Source organism: Molothrus ater, chromosome 3 (genome assembly GCF_012460135.2).
Source record: "Molothrus ater isolate BHLD 08-10-18 breed brown headed cowbird chromosome 3, BPBGC_Mater_1.1, whole genome shotgun sequence".
Classification (NCBI taxonomy): Eukaryota; Metazoa; Chordata; class Aves; order Passeriformes; family Icteridae; genus Molothrus; species Molothrus ater.
The window spans coordinates 96,978,728-96,995,144 of NC_050480.2; the positions used below are offsets into that span (position 1 = coordinate 96,978,728).

Genomic DNA, 16,417 nt, shown 5'->3' on the forward strand with positions numbered 1-16,417 from the left:
AGTTTTGGGTTTGTTTTTCTTTTTGGTTTTGGTTTTGTTGGTTTTTTTTTTGCATTGCACTTTCACATAATTTGCATTATACATAGTTATAAGAACAGAATAATCTTTCCTGTAACTTGTCTTTACTTTGGTTAGATGTAATACTTGTTTGGAATGTTAATTGTTACATGATTTTTCTGCATATGAAACAGAAATATTTATAGTGTGAGGATGACCTAACAGAGAGGGGAATCCTCTGAGATCATTGATCTCATTTCTGAATTCTGCAGATGAATCACATTTAAAAATTTGCTTCAGATTCCCTTCATGTGATGAAAATTTATTAATATTTACCAACATTTGTGTGCAGCAAAATTATTTAATTTTTATGTAATACTTTGAGATAGTGTCATGGTGTGGGCTGTTTAGTAAGTGCTTTAGTTTTTGCAAGAGAAACAAATTACTTTTTATTGTCTTTGTAAAATCTGTTCCAACAGTTTGATATTTGTACTGGTCCACTTAAAAGAACACAAGTACTGACATAGCTGTAGATTTTTATGTACATGTATTTGAAACTGATTATGAATTTCATAGATGTTACTTTAATCAGCAACAGATCTTTCACCCGTGCTAGTGTTCTTAACAGGCTTTCATTTAATGTTCTCTAGGAACAGCAGACTGCAGAGAACTGATTAATAAAGTTTCAGTTTCAGTTCCTAGACATCATAATTTAATATTTTGTTGTATCACTTGTTGTATTACTATAAGTAATTTAAAAATTCAGAGCATGTAATAAAGTGACTGTTCACTCTTATTTTCACCCCTTTCTCCAGGAAAACTATTCAGCATCAGGATGATGAAGATGATGTGGAATAAATAGTAAATCAGATTACGAAAGCTAAGGACAAATTAATCTTTTTAATATATGATGCATGATTAATCACTGAGTTTACAAATACTTAAATAATCTTAAATAAATACCTGTTGCTATTCTATGCATGAAAATACTGCTGGTTTTTTGTACAAAGGACAGTCTAAAATCTAGGTACTCAAAAGGAATCACACCAGACTATAATGCACGTAAGTACTTGAAAAAATATGCCAAGATATAATGCTTTGTTTCCCATAACAAACCAATATATTCATATATATACATTGAACAAACCAATATATACATATATATAAATAGAAAAAAAAAGGAAGAGACAAGGATTATTTAAAGAAATTATTTTACATTTACTGTATGAGTTCATGGTAATATTGCCTATTATTAACAGAAAAAATATTAAGTTTGAAAATAATTCTAAGCTATGGGAAAGATAATTTTACCTATATCAGGACTAGTTCATTATTTATGTAAATTAAGCATCTTGCTAAATTTCACAGGACATGAAAGAGTTGATGCAAGACACCGAGGAAAAATGACCTTTTTTTTTCAGCAAGAAAATAATTTTAATAATTACAAAATATCATTAACTAAAACTTGTTTGGTGCTGGCTCCTTTTTTGATCATTCTGCCAAAATATTGAAAGGTAATAAATTCTCTGTGTCTACCGGGAAAAAAAAAGACAGAAAGCTGTAAGCTAAAATGTCAGCTGATCCTGACTTGGGGCAGAACAGTTTGACTGAACAACCCTATGAGTTTCCTCTCAGTCAAATACCATATGAGTACATAATTAGAAATTGGCAAATGTTTTGAAAAATGCTCAGCTGAAGTAAACAGAGCAGTCATGTATCTTCCATTGTGTGTCCCTGGAGCTGTTTGCATTTATGACAGTTCTGTGACACAGAACAGTCTTGCACCTGCCCAGCTTTTTTTCTCTTACTGATGTCAAAGTGCATTATAAAGAGAGCCAAATATATTGTCCTGATTTCTCAAACCGTGTGACAGAGTCAATTAAAGGTTAATAGAGTTCTCCTAGGTCTGGCAGGCAGCTAGTGGCATAGGAATATAACCAAAATTTGATGATTCCCAGTTTAAGCACAAGCATATCACACCTAGAGGTGTTCACAGTACTTTGAAAAGTTACATGTACCTCATGTATACAGTTAGTCACTGGAAAAATGTAGCTGACATGTTGGTATGACATACTGGAATATTTAAGTTTGCCCAATCACAGAATGGTATAGGCTGGACCTTAAATATCACCTATTTCCAGATTTATCCATTTTCCCAATGTTTTTGGAGCTATGCTGAATCAAAAAAAATTCTCAAAAAGGAATAAAGATCACACAAATTTCCTCCAATATTGTTTTTTCCATTCTATTATTCCACAGAAAGAAAGAGATGGAGAGTCCCCCATACTTAATATGCATGTCTGCGTATGTGTTGTGATTTTTTATTATTATGTTATTTCCATGCAGCATAACTAACTCCATCTTTTTGTTTTACTGTGATTTCTTTAGTTAAGTGGTACAATCTGTAGGGAAAACTTTCACTGCAGCTGTTCCCCTCCATAAAGCAAGATTCACATCTTAAAGCTTTTCTTCTGCAGACTAAATAGAAAGAGCATGAGAGGCATTTCTCATATCATTGTTATATATTTATAGACGCTTTTTGATGATATGTTTATGCCACAACATATACCTACATATTTAAAGACCATCCTTAAAAAAAGAAGAAAAGGAAACACAATTCGAGATTTTTAGAAGTATTAACATACTGTCACGACTAGAAATTCCAGTGATTTTAGTGTCATAAAAATTATGATGTGCTTTACATCTTTGGACATTCATGATTTCAAATCCTGTGCAAAACCTGAAATCACTTCAAGTCACTTTTGGCAGGCTGCACAGCCTGCAGGTGTAGGTGTAGCCTATGTGAACCACAATCCCTGAGTCTATTTTCTGCCTCACAATGAATATCTCTAAAAGTATGTCCAAGACATATTGGAGATTACTTTAATTCTAACTCCTAGTTCTTCTGGTGAAGTGAAAAAAAAAAATGGACATCCTAAATAATATTAAATGTACATTATTTTGGAGGCATGGATGTCTCTTCATCTTTTGATACGGGCTGAGCATCTGGTTGTATGTTTATCCATGCAAATAAGCATCTGAGAAACCAAGAAAATAACAAGACCAACAGGAGTTTCCTAAGAATTACAGCTTTTGAAATTTGAACCTCAGGATGATGACCTAGAGTCCTTACCAACATCCTTGCTTGGTATGTGGTAGCAGAGTTTAATTTTATTTGAATTTCTAATAAAAAAGGTTTCACAGACTGTTTTGCTTTGTACAGGAAAGAGCAAATGTAAACACGAAAATACAAGTAGGAGATGGACCACAAACCTTTCATTTCAGACACGGAAAAAAAGCCAATAAGGTAGGTAGATTTCAGAGAACAACAACCACAAAACTGTAGTAAACAAGCTGTGGGATCTGACAGATGGTGCAAAACATTTTGTATGCCCTAGCATGAAATATGTTTTTTCCTTCTTGAATTAATTTTAATGCTTTTATTTCTGTGCGACGAACCTAATCATAACAAAAAAATCCAATTCCTGGAATAATAATTTTGGATAGAAAAGGTTCAAATTCATATTCCTTGTCTACATTAAGTCAAAAATGGATTTAGCTGTTTTGTTCCCCTGTACTTCATCAGACTACTACTGAATCCTCAGCAGTAGGATACTTGCTATTTTAACCCTCCTAATCTGTTTTTGTTCAGAAATTCTTTTTGCAACTCTACAACGTAAGTTTCCCTAATTCCATTTCTGTTGAAATCAATACATTGTGTTTCAATACTATAATCTCTGAAGAAATGTTTTTGATTGACTCAGGTTATACATTTATCTCAGAATACTTGTTTCAATATATTTATCTCTTGTTCATCTTTTTTTAGTCATACATTCTGATTTTTAGTCATACAAAAAAGAATTAACAAATATTACAAGCAGTACAGATGAATGAATAGCATGGAAGTAGAATTAAGATCCTTTTGTGCTGAAAACAAAAATTGTTAATGGCTTGGAACACTCATGAAACAGTGTCAAAAATCTTCAAAAGTTTAACAGGATAATCAAGCAATTATAATACCCTGTGTTAAGAAGAGTTTTGACAATGGCTGTTATGATACAAAGAACATCACAGAATTACATGCCATCTGTATGTGTGTTTGCTTTTATATGTGTGCTTGTGTGCATATTATGAGAAAATAATATTACTTTGGAGACAAGGGCTGCTAAATTGAGGAAATATTGAATTAAACAATAGCAAATCCTTCAATTTATTTTTAGAGAAATTGTGCCAAATGGCAAACAACACAGTTTGAAGGTCATAACTGTAGTGACATGTCTGTGAAAAAAACATGTTGCATTTACTTCTCCCTTCTAATAGTGTTTTTAACAGCCAATGTTGTTGCAAAATAATATTTATGGTGTCAAACTCTGTCTCTTCTACTCCTTCATTCATTATTGCCACTCACTGTCATTACTTTCTTTTTTCTTCCAGCAGCACTAACCTTGTCTCTGTCTGTAAAAGCACAGACTACTTTAGCTTGTAGACAATAATGAGTAGCTTCAGTGCACCCTTGGAGTTTAGATCATTATCTAGCACATATTTCCCACTTCTCTGCTTTAATTTTTAAGGTATTTGAGTACATTTTTCTCTGACATTTTACTTCTAGTGCAATAGTATCCCCCACTATAGATCTCCTTCCTGAATATATCAATGTAACTTTTTCTGAAAAACACTTTTTAAGAAATTTCAGCAAATCTAGGATGCCAAGTCCAGGTGATTGATCACTTAAAGCCTGAAACTACATCAGTGCTGTTTTCTGACCATTTTTTCAGGTTTCTTATAATTTCTAACATCTCAAGAAAGAGTATATAATTTCTTTCCAGAATCATGATCATTTCTTCTGATCTCACAGAATAAACTTTGTCCCATAACCACTTACCTTGTTCATGCACTCCTGGTATCTTACTCATTGATATCACCTTTTCAGTTCCACTGTTCTATTTCTCTGAACTTCTTCCTTTTCTGCCACATGACATTGAATAATTTTCTTCTTTTTAAACATTATCTTCCACCTTGCCTCCTCTGAGATTTTGTTGTGCTTTATCTGTAAAACTCTTTCATTAAATTTGTCTTATTTTTTTGCTTTTCCCTTATTTTCTTTTTCATTTTGACTGAAAGTATCTAACACAACTGGCTAAAACTGTGCCATCTCCCATGGCAGCAAATATTGGGCAAGTTTTTCAACTAGCTATATCTACACATAGCTAAAATGGAGACTAAATCTTCTTCCATTTGTTCAGTGTTCAATTTTGAAACATTCTTTTCTGTCACAACAAATTTGTGCATTTCTTCATGATGATCCTTTAAGATACCTGGATGTATTTTCCTCAGTGTCAACTATTCACTTGTCAGTATGAATATTTTTCATCAGGTGTGTACATTTCACTTTGAAAAGCATGTCAAAGCTTGTGAAATTTATTTTTGGATCATGAGCTTTGTCTTTTGCCGTGGCTAAATTTTATTTAGTGATGCCAGCAGAAAATCAAACAAATAAAATGAGAAAAATATCCACGCATGTTCAAATCGCTCTAAGTGATAATTACTTCTCACCATGTTCATTTTCCTTTGAATTTAATTTCTGTGGATGGCTACAGCTAAAAATTATGACTTAAATATGATCTGTTGGATATTCAACAGCAAGAAACAAATTATACATATAAATTTATCAAATTTAAAATAATGAATAAACACTGACTGAAAACACCTGTCAATCTTGGGTCATTTAAAGGCTAATAGTTGCCTGGAGCCAGTGCTACAGCTAGATGTCAAAACAAAACACTTGTAGTATAATGTCACACTCTTTTCTGGGTAGCCACCACTATGTGCAAACATGTAAAATGTTTTCCTAATTGAAGATGGCACGTGTTTGTTTCCTTCTAAGGTTGTACTTACCACAGGTACACCAATTTACCTCTTACTATATGCAGAGATTGGCCCTTACTTGCCACCACTCTTTTCCTCAATTTTATTTCTTTTTACTAAAAATCGATGCCTTTTCTTATAAAAATTGACTCAATATAACTACTATTTATAAAGTTTGATTTCGTGATTTTTTTATTTTTTCTGTCCCACAGGTTACTCTTTTTTTAAAAAGAAAAAAAACAACCTTTAAAAAAATCTTTGCTCTTTGGTATCTTTATGCTCTCTGAAATTTGTTTCCTCAGTGCTATTCAATTTAAAAGTAGATACTTTTCTTCTGAGCTTATGATGTGCCGACTGAGATAAAAATAATCCCACTCTAGTTCTATGAATAAACATTTAGCCGATTTCTTCTACTTATCTTTTGCAATCTGTGAGAAAGATTATGAAAAAATCCTAAATGACAGGTCTATAAAGAAAATCATAATAAAAAATTAGTCTCCTCAAAGATTTATCCAAATGTTTTGTTTGCAGGGTGCTGTACTCAGTTGAAACCTCACACAGATGAGGTGAGCAAAGCACCAGGGTCTTCAGCTGTGAAACAAAGCCACAGAACATTGCTTAGTCAGGATTTATTAAAGTGGTGCTAGCAGAGATTGATTCAGTGTGGCTGAAGACATATCTGGAGGCTGAAACTTCACAGAATTTTTTCTGTACACTAGTTTTAGAAATATTAAAATTCTAAGTTTTGAGAAGCACAATGTGCCCTTGTTCAGAGCACTCAATTTCTTGGCCAGATCAGATGTATTTTCCTTTCTGCATCTTTGAATGATTTCTCTAGGATCCAGATGGGACAAGCAAGGGACAAAAAGATGGTTTGGTGTGTTCTGTAGCTTGCTGTATGAAAGACCCCTCAAAAATTAGAGCAGTCAGCAGTATTTAATAATGTTTGTAGCATTCAAATTCTTCCATTCTTCTGTTAAAAGGAATGCTATATAACCTTCATTCTTTTGCCTCTGTGTAAGAAATGTGCTATGAGTTACATGCTGTTTCAGTTGCACACTTTGCTTTATTTCATTATAGCACAGCATATAAGAAGAGCTTTTAATCACAGTTATGAACAGTTTTATTCTCTCAAATCCCATCTTTCAGATGCATAAGAGAGAAAGGCCTATTCCACTTCCAAAAGGGATGGGGAGGAATATTCTTTCTCCACCTATTCCAAGCCTAATAGTTCAAACGTCTTTCCTGCAGGATTCAGGTATGTAATATGTTGGGTTTTTTTCTAGTGGTCTGTAATGCTATCTCCTATTTGTTTTAAGTTTCTCCAGTACTGTGTATAAGGAATTTAGTATTTGAGGTTTTAAGTAGTAGCAGTGGGTAGACTCTGGTTGGATGCCAGGCACCCACCAAAGCTGCTCTATCACTTCTCTCCACAAGTAGGCAGAGGAAACACAACAAAAGTTTTCTGTGTTGACAGAAATTACTCACTGAATACTGTCAGGGGAAAAAGAGACTCAACAACATGAGTCTACCCCATGGGCAACAGTTCTCCACACACTGCTCCAGTCTGGGTCACTCTTCATGGGGTGCAGCCCTGCAAGCACAGCCTGCTCCAGTGTGAGCTCCCCACAGGGTAACAGGTCCTGCCAGCGAAACTGCTCCAGCATGGGCTCCTCTCTCCATGGATCCACAGGTCCCTGCCAGGAGCCTGCTCCAGCACAGGCCTCCCATGGAGTCACAGCCTCCTCTCAGGCATCCACCTGCTCCAGTGTGGGGCTCCTCCAAGGGCTGCAGGTGGATCTCTGCATCCCCATCGCCCTCCATGGGCTGCAGGGGCACAGCTGCCTCACCATGGGCTGCACCAGGGGCTGCAGGGGAATCTCAGCTCTGGCACCTGGAGCACCTCCTGCCCCTCCTTCTGCACTGACCTTGGTGTCTGAACAGCTGTTCCTCTGACATATTTTCACTCCACACTTCTTTGGCTGTAAGTAAATCTGTGCAATGCCTTTTTTCCTTCTAAAGCATGTTATTACAGAGGTGTTAACACCATTTCTAACTGGCCCAGCCTTGGCCAGCAGCATATCTGTCCTGGAGCTGGCTGGCATTGGCTCTGCTGCACATGGAGGAAGCTTTTGGCAGCTTTTTACAGATGTCACCCATTAGGTCCCCCTGCTACCAAACCCATGCAAACCCAATACATAAGCCTATTTTTCCATATATCAATGCCCACGCATATTTTTTTCAGAAAGTAATTTCCATGTGATATTTTTTATCTGTGCTTTTTGCTCATTGAGGTTTTTGTACTGTTTTTCATTCTCTTCTCTCTTGCACCCTTAGTAATTTCATGTTACTTTTTCTTACTATTAAGTGGGATCTTATTTCAGGAAAGCTTATGTATAATTATCTCTGTTTTCTGTGTAAGGAAGGTATTAATTAATAAGTGGAAAAATAAAGCTGCTCAGTGAATAATTATGTGTATAGTGTGAAGTGAATGTGGTTTGCACTCCACAAATGTAATGCTTTTATTGTCCACCCTTGGGGATCTATCAGGGTGAACAGAAGCTCTCCTTAGGATTATTTAAAGGAAAAGCAAAGGTGCATCACTAGGACTGACATAGCCCAACATGAAGTATGTCTAGCTTATATATGTGATTTTGAGACAAAAATAGAAGGTTTGGATGTGGAACCATGTGCTGTTTAAGTTTTCCATGTGCCATGCACAAAGGAATTTTGGAAACAGGAGGAGAATAGAATTTTCTGGTGCTCACTTGAATCACAGCATCTCATATACAGTTCCTCTTGCCAGCTTTCCCCAGTGGAAGCTGTTTCTCTATTAGACAATGTTTTATGAGTTTTATACTGGTAAACTGTAATGTTGTTTGTTAACTGTTTCAACAGCCTCCTTAAAGAGGCTGTCTAATGCTTTCCAGGCATAGTTCAGCTTCTCATGTTATCACTGTAATGACTCATCCAGTTTTCTAATATAAAACCAATTCTGGCTTGCAAGAGATCTCTACTGGATGAGGGGAAATTTAGGAGCTTGCAACTAAATGAAAGTATTATTTCAAAGTTAGTATTCATGCTGCCTAACCTTGTGCCACTTAATGATCAGTAAGACAAATACTTTATTGTTCTATGTGTCCTGCTCCCAAACTATATCGCATCAAGAAGACAGCATAGGTGACTTTTTAATTGCCTGTTTTCTGGTATTTACTCCGTAGAATAGATCTGTTCAGTCTGTGGCTGTTTTTTGTTTTTCCTAATGTTGCTGTGGTTAGACAGCAAAGCACCACACAGCTGCTTCATCATGCCCCTTCAGTGCAGTATAGGAAGGAAGGAGAACTAATACAAACATTCAATTAAAAATAGTTTCACACTCAAAGGCAAATATTTCCCTCTATTCTTTCTCTCTTTCATCCTGAGATCTTAGTGATTCCCATTCTTGATTAAATACATATTTAAATTAAATGAGCTCTCACCTTCTTTCATAACTCCCTAAGTCAGCTCAAAACAAGAGTGTTTTGTAAATGTTCTCAGAGGAATCAATAATAAATATTTTCTTCTTTTTTTAAAATTTCAATTTTCAGAAAAATTCAATTGAATTTTTCAAAAGCTAGTTGCACCTGTCAGTTCAAAAGTTTTAGTATGTGATGAATCAAAGAGAGGAACACCTGTTACTGTAACTGAAGCCAACTGGAGAAAGGTTAAGATACCTAAAATTAGTGAATAATTCTGTAATCATGGATAAAAAATAATTTTCTGTTCTCACAGAATTTCTTTTACAAGTTCTTTTCTTCCTTTCCTCAGATCCTCCCCAGATATAATAAAGCTTAAGGATCCTAAGCCCTTAATGGGCTGTTTGTGTTTTATTCAGCATAACACGGGTCTGTGAGGGAATAAGGATTTCCACTAAGCCTTCCAAATCTGGGGCTCCTGCCCTCTAGACTTTTTTTTCACTTAAAAATTGACAGAAAAGGCAAGAGGCCAGATTTACTGCAACTTTGTTCAGAGCAGATGGAAGCAGATGAAACTATAAATGGCAAAGTAGCTGAGCATGGAAGTTAACTAAAACACTAAGTGAAGCTGTTAAATCTGACACAGGGACTAAAGATACACTTCAGAAAACGTTGCTGAATTAAGCACTGACATGAAAGCAGGAGCTGATTTCATAGAACAATGAAAACCAAAATAGTTTGTTAAAAAGTTAGAAAAAGATATTAAGAAAATAATCAGTGTTAATTTAGAAAAGCATCAGATTAGTTGGTCTAATGAGCCTTAGAAACTGCCAGTATAATGTGTTCTTGATTTCCATCATAAAGAAAATGTGTAAATTTTGCCCTTGGTGGGTAAACTACTTTTGAACATGAAGAAATTGTTTCCTTTTTGGGCCCATAAACCTGCCTCTAATTTTATCTGCATAAAACTATAAATCATAAAAACACCACCTATGAGGGAAGAAATATTTTTGGAAGTATTTTCAATAATCATAGAATAATAAAATCATAGAATAGCTTGAGTTAGAAGTGACCTGAAAGTTCCAAACTCTCTGCCATGGACAGGGACACCTTCCACAAGACCAGGTTACTCAAAGCCCCATCCAAACTGGCCTTAAATACTTCTGGGGTAGGACAGTTACAGCTTCTCTGGGCAACCTATGCCAGTGTCTCAACATGCTCTGAGTAAATAATTTTTCCCTAATATCTAATCTAAACCAACTCTCAGTTTTAAACCATTCCCCCTTGTCTTGTCACCACGTGCCCTCATGAAAAGTCCCCTCTTCATCTTTCCTGTAGTTATCCTTTAGGTACTGGAAGGCTGCAATAAGGTTTTCCTGGAGCCCAGTCTTTTCCAGGCTGAACAACCTTGTCACTCTCTAAAGGGGCTCCAGCCCTCTAATCATCTTTGTGGCCCACCTCCAGACTCACTCCAGGTCTATACTCACAAGAGCAGGGTAGAGGAGCAGAATCACCTCCCTAATCCTGTTGGCCATGCTGCTTTTGACTAATCTCTTTCAAACTCCTTCCCTTTGACCTGTAGAATTTATGAAAAAAAAAAAAAAAAAAAACCAAAACAAACCTGTCTTCCAGAGATCCTTACTGCCTGTCCAAGGACTCTCTAATCCTTCTTGGCCCTTTTCAGGCTGCTCCTGTCTGTCACTGGTGCCCACAAGGAGCAACAGTAGCAGGGAATAATGAACTGCACAAGGCTTGGTGTTCTCTCAGTGACATCCCTGATACCAACACACAGCAAGCAGCACACCCCTGTAGAGAGTGTGTCAGGCTCACAGACATGTGCCCTCATACCTCTCAGGAGGAAGCTGCCTCTGCCACCACCCATCATCTATTGTGTGAGCTACCAGCTCCTGGGAGGTCTCTGCACTCTCCTGGGGCTTTCCAATTTCAGGACCCACTCTGGTGTGCTGTTACCCCACTTCGCTGTGGAATGCTCCTGAAGATAAGCTTATCACCCTGACAAACAAATTCATCACTAAGATGCCTTTTCTTTCAAGAAGTGTAGGTACCTACTAGTTGCTGTGGAGTCACAACTGGCAGCAGTCTCTGCCTTAAGAGAGGCATTATTACTTTTGTGCATTATAGCACAAAACATGGTTCAGGTACAGTTTGTTTTGCTCCTGACATGCTAACTAAAATGGTGCAAGGCTGGCTGCTTATTTACACATCTCTTCCCCTGCCTCTCTCTATTTCTGGTAGCCAGGTTGATTTCCTGCTTGAATCAAGACTGGAGTAGTTGAAAGCTTCTCTAATCTGTCATTAACCTATGGATGCCTTGAATTAGTAATGAAGCCTTTAACAGCAGTAAGACAGTGGTGTCCAGTTTCTTTCATTTATTTCCCATTTCAGGCATAGTATGAAGAAAAATTGCCATCTTTGTTGCTGTTGTACATATTTCTTGTTAGTGTTTTCTATGATTTTTGAAGTGAAGGCACACATATTTCTGACATAATACTTGATTGTAATCTGTTTACAGTTGAGTGACTATAATTCCTTAAAGTGATCACACGTATTGGGTTTACGTGGCAGGGTTCAGGTGGTGAGGGGGGCTATAGGTGTGGCTGCTGTAAGAAGCTGCTAGGAGCTTCCCCTTTGTGTCACTGAGCCAATGCTGTCTCCAAGACAGACCCACTGCTGGCCAATATTAAGTCCATCAGTGATGGTGGTGCACTTCTGGAATAAGATAGTCAAGAAGGAGGAACAAATCCCAGTTGGGCAGCTGCAGGCAAAGAGACAAGTGAGAATACAAGAGAAAACAGCTCTGCAGACCCCAAGGTCAGTGAAGGATGAGCGGGAAGTGTTTCAGGTGCAGGAGAAGAGATTCCCTTGCAGGCTGTGGTAAAGACCATGGTGGGGCAGATGTGCCCCTGCAGCCCATGGAGGTCCATGGTGGAGCAATCTCTCTACAGCCCCTGGAGGATTCCACACCAGAGCATGGATCCCTGAAGGACATTTTGACCCCACGTGAAGCCCATACTGGAGCAACTTGCTGGCAGAACCTGTGGTCCTGTGGAGAGAGCAGGTCCTGCTGGTGAGAAGTTTGGACCCAATGAGGGTCACATGCTGGCGCACTCTTTTCCTGAAGGAATTCAGTCCATGGGAGGGACCCATGCTAGAGCACCTAATGAAGAACTGTAGATTGTGGAAGGACTCATGGTGGGGAATTTTATGCAGGGCTGTCTCCTGTGGCAGGGGAAGAGTGTGAGGAGTCCTCCCCCTGCAGATGAAAGAGCAACAGAGACAATGTGTGATGAATTGACCAGAGCCCCCATTCCCTGTACTGCTGAGCTGCTGGCAAAATAGGACTCAGGAGTGAGGTTGAGCCTGGGAAGAAGGGAGTAGGGGAAGGTTTTTTTAAGATTTGGTTTTTATTTTTCATTACCCTACTCTGAGTGGATTAGCAATAACCTAAACTAATTTCCCCAAGCTGAGTCTGTGTTGTCCATGGTGAGTGGTCTCTTCCTGTCCTTGGTAGCTGGTGGGAGGTCTCTTCCTGTCCTTGTCTTGAATCATCAGACTTCTCTTATATTATTCTCTCCCCCATCCAGCTAAGGAGGGGAGTGTCCACTTTGGTGGACACCTGGAATCTACCCAGGGTCAATGCAACACGTCATATAATTTTGATAAAAATAAAATCCAGGAAGGAGATAAATATATGTAAATTTTATGAGGACAAGAAGGGCATTCTAAATTTCAATCATTCTCTTTGAAATACTTTAAATATATTTATACAAAGATGAGGTAATTTAGAAATAAAGCTTCTTGGCTTTGGAATAGGCATACAGATGAGGAAGAAGTTAATTTGATGTGTCCCTACAGTTTCTGTTATGAAAATATGAGTGTGATGGGGTGACAGTAATTAACATCATCATGTGAAGAAATGACACCATCCGTGTTCTCTTTTAGGGAATATGATTGTATTGGATTGTTGATTGTAAAGCTAAGAGGCAGATCAGAGTATAGAGGGAATGGCACTGCTGGTAGAGAAATTTTAAATCCCAGAGATCTCAAAAATAAAAGCCAGCAGAATAGAAACTGCAGATTGTTTAGTCACAGGAACATATGGCATCATGCAAAATACTGAAACTGAATGATTAAACAGACAGACTGAACATTTATATGCACAGTACAGAGCTTGTAGTCTATTTAAAGTCAAAGATAAGTACTAATTCTAAAAGCTAATGAAATCAGAAAATCATTTCTGGAAGCAATAGGCACAATTTTATGATGTTGAGTATCTTGATTACCTCAATTAGTTGCATAACATGGATTTACCAGAATTTGCTTGCAAAAGTAATTTTTGGCTAGCAGTATGTGCCAAGGAAGTTGAGTGTGTGTCTATATGCATGCGTCCTTTACATTATGCCTACCAGTATACTTATAAATACATATATATGTATATATGTGTATGTACATGGATATTTGAAAAAATATTCCTTTTGTTTATCATTGAAGACTGGTGTTTGCAATGCTGGTGTTACAACATGGAAAGTGCCTGATTCCAGCAGAGCTACTATGAACACTATATAGAAATCGAAATTTATTTATCTCCATGGTATCTGAATAAATCATACCAGGACCAATATTTTCTGCAATAAATAAATAACTGAAAAACACTCCATGGGACAAAAGATTCTCTCCTATTTAGCACAGACTTGTCAGAAAACTATGAATGCTTTCTAGTCTTTAAACATAGTAATAATCTGAGCTAGGATTATTTTTTCCTTTGTTTCCTCTAGGTTTTTCCTGTCACTAGGCATGTGAAGTCAAGAAAAACAATGAGTCTGTCTGGTTCAGTATGTGTGAAATGTGTGAAAACTATTATTAATAAAAATAGATTGAATTTATTTGCTCTTAAATAAAGATCTGACTCTCCTGAAGCCAAAAAAAATTGATTTCATCCTGATGGTCTTTTGTTCAGGTGATATGTTTACTTAAGAATTTTTAAAGAATATTATTACTTGTACTGCCTTTTGGGTAGTTATAAACTAAAGGTGCATAGACTTAGATATAGGCTGCTTGTTGTAGTGACTGCTTGCATATATGCCATGTGTTTTTTATGACACACAATCCTAATTTTATGGGGTTTTGCTCATGTTTTCTTTTTGATTGCTTTTCTTTATTTAGTTTGATTACACTTACAGTTTGTATAGTCATGACTGTTACAGAATAGTTTTACATCAGCACAAGCAAGATAACTTCTTTGGTGGCTGGTAGATAAGTGCCGAGAATAAAATAAAATGGAATTTAATATCTATTTGCTATATTCAATATTTTGATGCCTCATGTTCACTTTTTAGCATTAACTGTAGGATGAGCTCCTACTGAGCTATTTATCCAACTGCAGTTTTTATCTAACTGTGCTTTTCAATTTTCATAGCCTAAATTCTCATAAATTTTTCAATTAAAGCATGCACAGAAGAATATTTATGGTGCATGAAGTGGCAGGTACACATTAACCTCTAGTTAATTTAATACTTTTGCCACTGCCTGTTAATATATTTAATTGTTGTTTTCAAACAGTAGTTACCTTAGATCCAGATGTTCCATTAAATATTTTGTGCAAACCTTTGAGGAAATCTATCAATTTAATTTTCAAGAAAGAGTTGAAAATAATAAGGAGAAAACAAAGACCATTAGTTAATGAGGCAAATCCTATCTATACATGTAAAAGGGCTGAAAAATAACAGCGGTAGAAACAAATGCTGTGTTTGCATTTCTTTATTCCAGTGTCACTCATTTTTCCTTAGGGCTGGGTGGGATGAATGTATTGCTCCTCTAACAGTCATATGACATGGATCTAACAGATGTAACACTTGAAGGGAAGCTTTGTTCTCCACCAGCTGGAAATCTGTTTGAGCTTCACACTTTAGAGCTGGGCAGATGAGAAGGAATATAGCAATGGGTTGGTTTAGTCCTGCTGACCTGTTTTGTGCCATCCTCCACTGATCTTCTCATTCCCAACCTCTCTACTGTAATTGTGCTACAAGAGTTGTGCTGAAAACTGAGGCTTATGCAAGTGTTAATCTAGCAGCTGAAAAGATGGTATGGCAAACTGCTTAAATTGTGATCACTGTTTTCCTTGAGTACTGCTCCAAGTGGAATGTATACAAATGAAGCCATAAGGTATCTATCCAGTAGATAACAATGATCCCATAATAACAAATTTTTGGTCTACAGTGGTGGTTGTTTTTTGAGAAATTAGTCTTCTTTCACAGAATCACAATATGCTGACCAGAACAAGATATCACATTTCCCTCCTTCTGCAATGTTGGGTCAAAATATTAGATGGAAAGATGTAACAATTTCCATACTATTTATTCTTTTCCTCAAGTCTGAACCCTTCTGATTCAGATTCAAATACCAAATCAAACCATAGCATAAGCAATCTCAACCTCTGGTCAAATACTTCTATAATTGTGCATTGCAATCATTATTTTCTGTGAAAAGTAAAATTTTCCTAGTGCCACTCTCAATGCCAGGTTTTAGTGATGGCTACACTAGAAATGCAATTCATATGGCTAATAATTTTAAATCCTTTTACTGTTCCTATACTACTCCCCAAACACTTTTTTCTGTCAGCAACTAAACTATCCTATAAAATATGAATTACAAAAGAGAAATTAATATTCTTTGTTCAAAATGTATGATTCAATCTTCTAAGTACCTATGTAGAGCCATGTGAAATTCAGCAGGGAATTGTTACTTCAAGTGATGAATAATATCCCACTCTGAATAGATTTTTTCTGCTATTTTGATCCTTGAATGTGTAGCAATCTACTTGAAACACTGGGAAATTTATGCCTATTTTCCATCCCAATTTGCTACCTAGTAAAGTTCACTAAAAGAATTTGTCACTAAATCCAGTGGTAACTGGGTGGGGTCTGTGATACCTGGGACTACAACTATAGTAAGAAGAACTGGGAATTTATAAGTAAACAGTTATTCTCCATGTTTTCACCTGTTTATTCAACTGTCAATCCTTATGGATAAATTTATGTCAACTAACAGTTAAATTAAGCAGCAGCCAGGTTTTCCCAATA

General features: G+C 36.7%; 1 long non-coding RNA gene across 1 annotated transcript; it reads left to right on the forward strand.

Moving 5' to 3' along the window:
* The first annotated feature begins 515 nt into the window (after positions 1–515).
* On the forward strand, positions 516–14,259 carry LOC118685683 (uncharacterized). The gene is made up of 3 exons (XR_004980014.2): positions 516–3,304; positions 7,012–7,120; positions 14,114–14,259. It is a non-coding gene; the product is annotated as an uncharacterized LOC118685683 (long non-coding RNA).
* Positions 14,260–16,417: the final 2,158 nt, after the last annotated feature.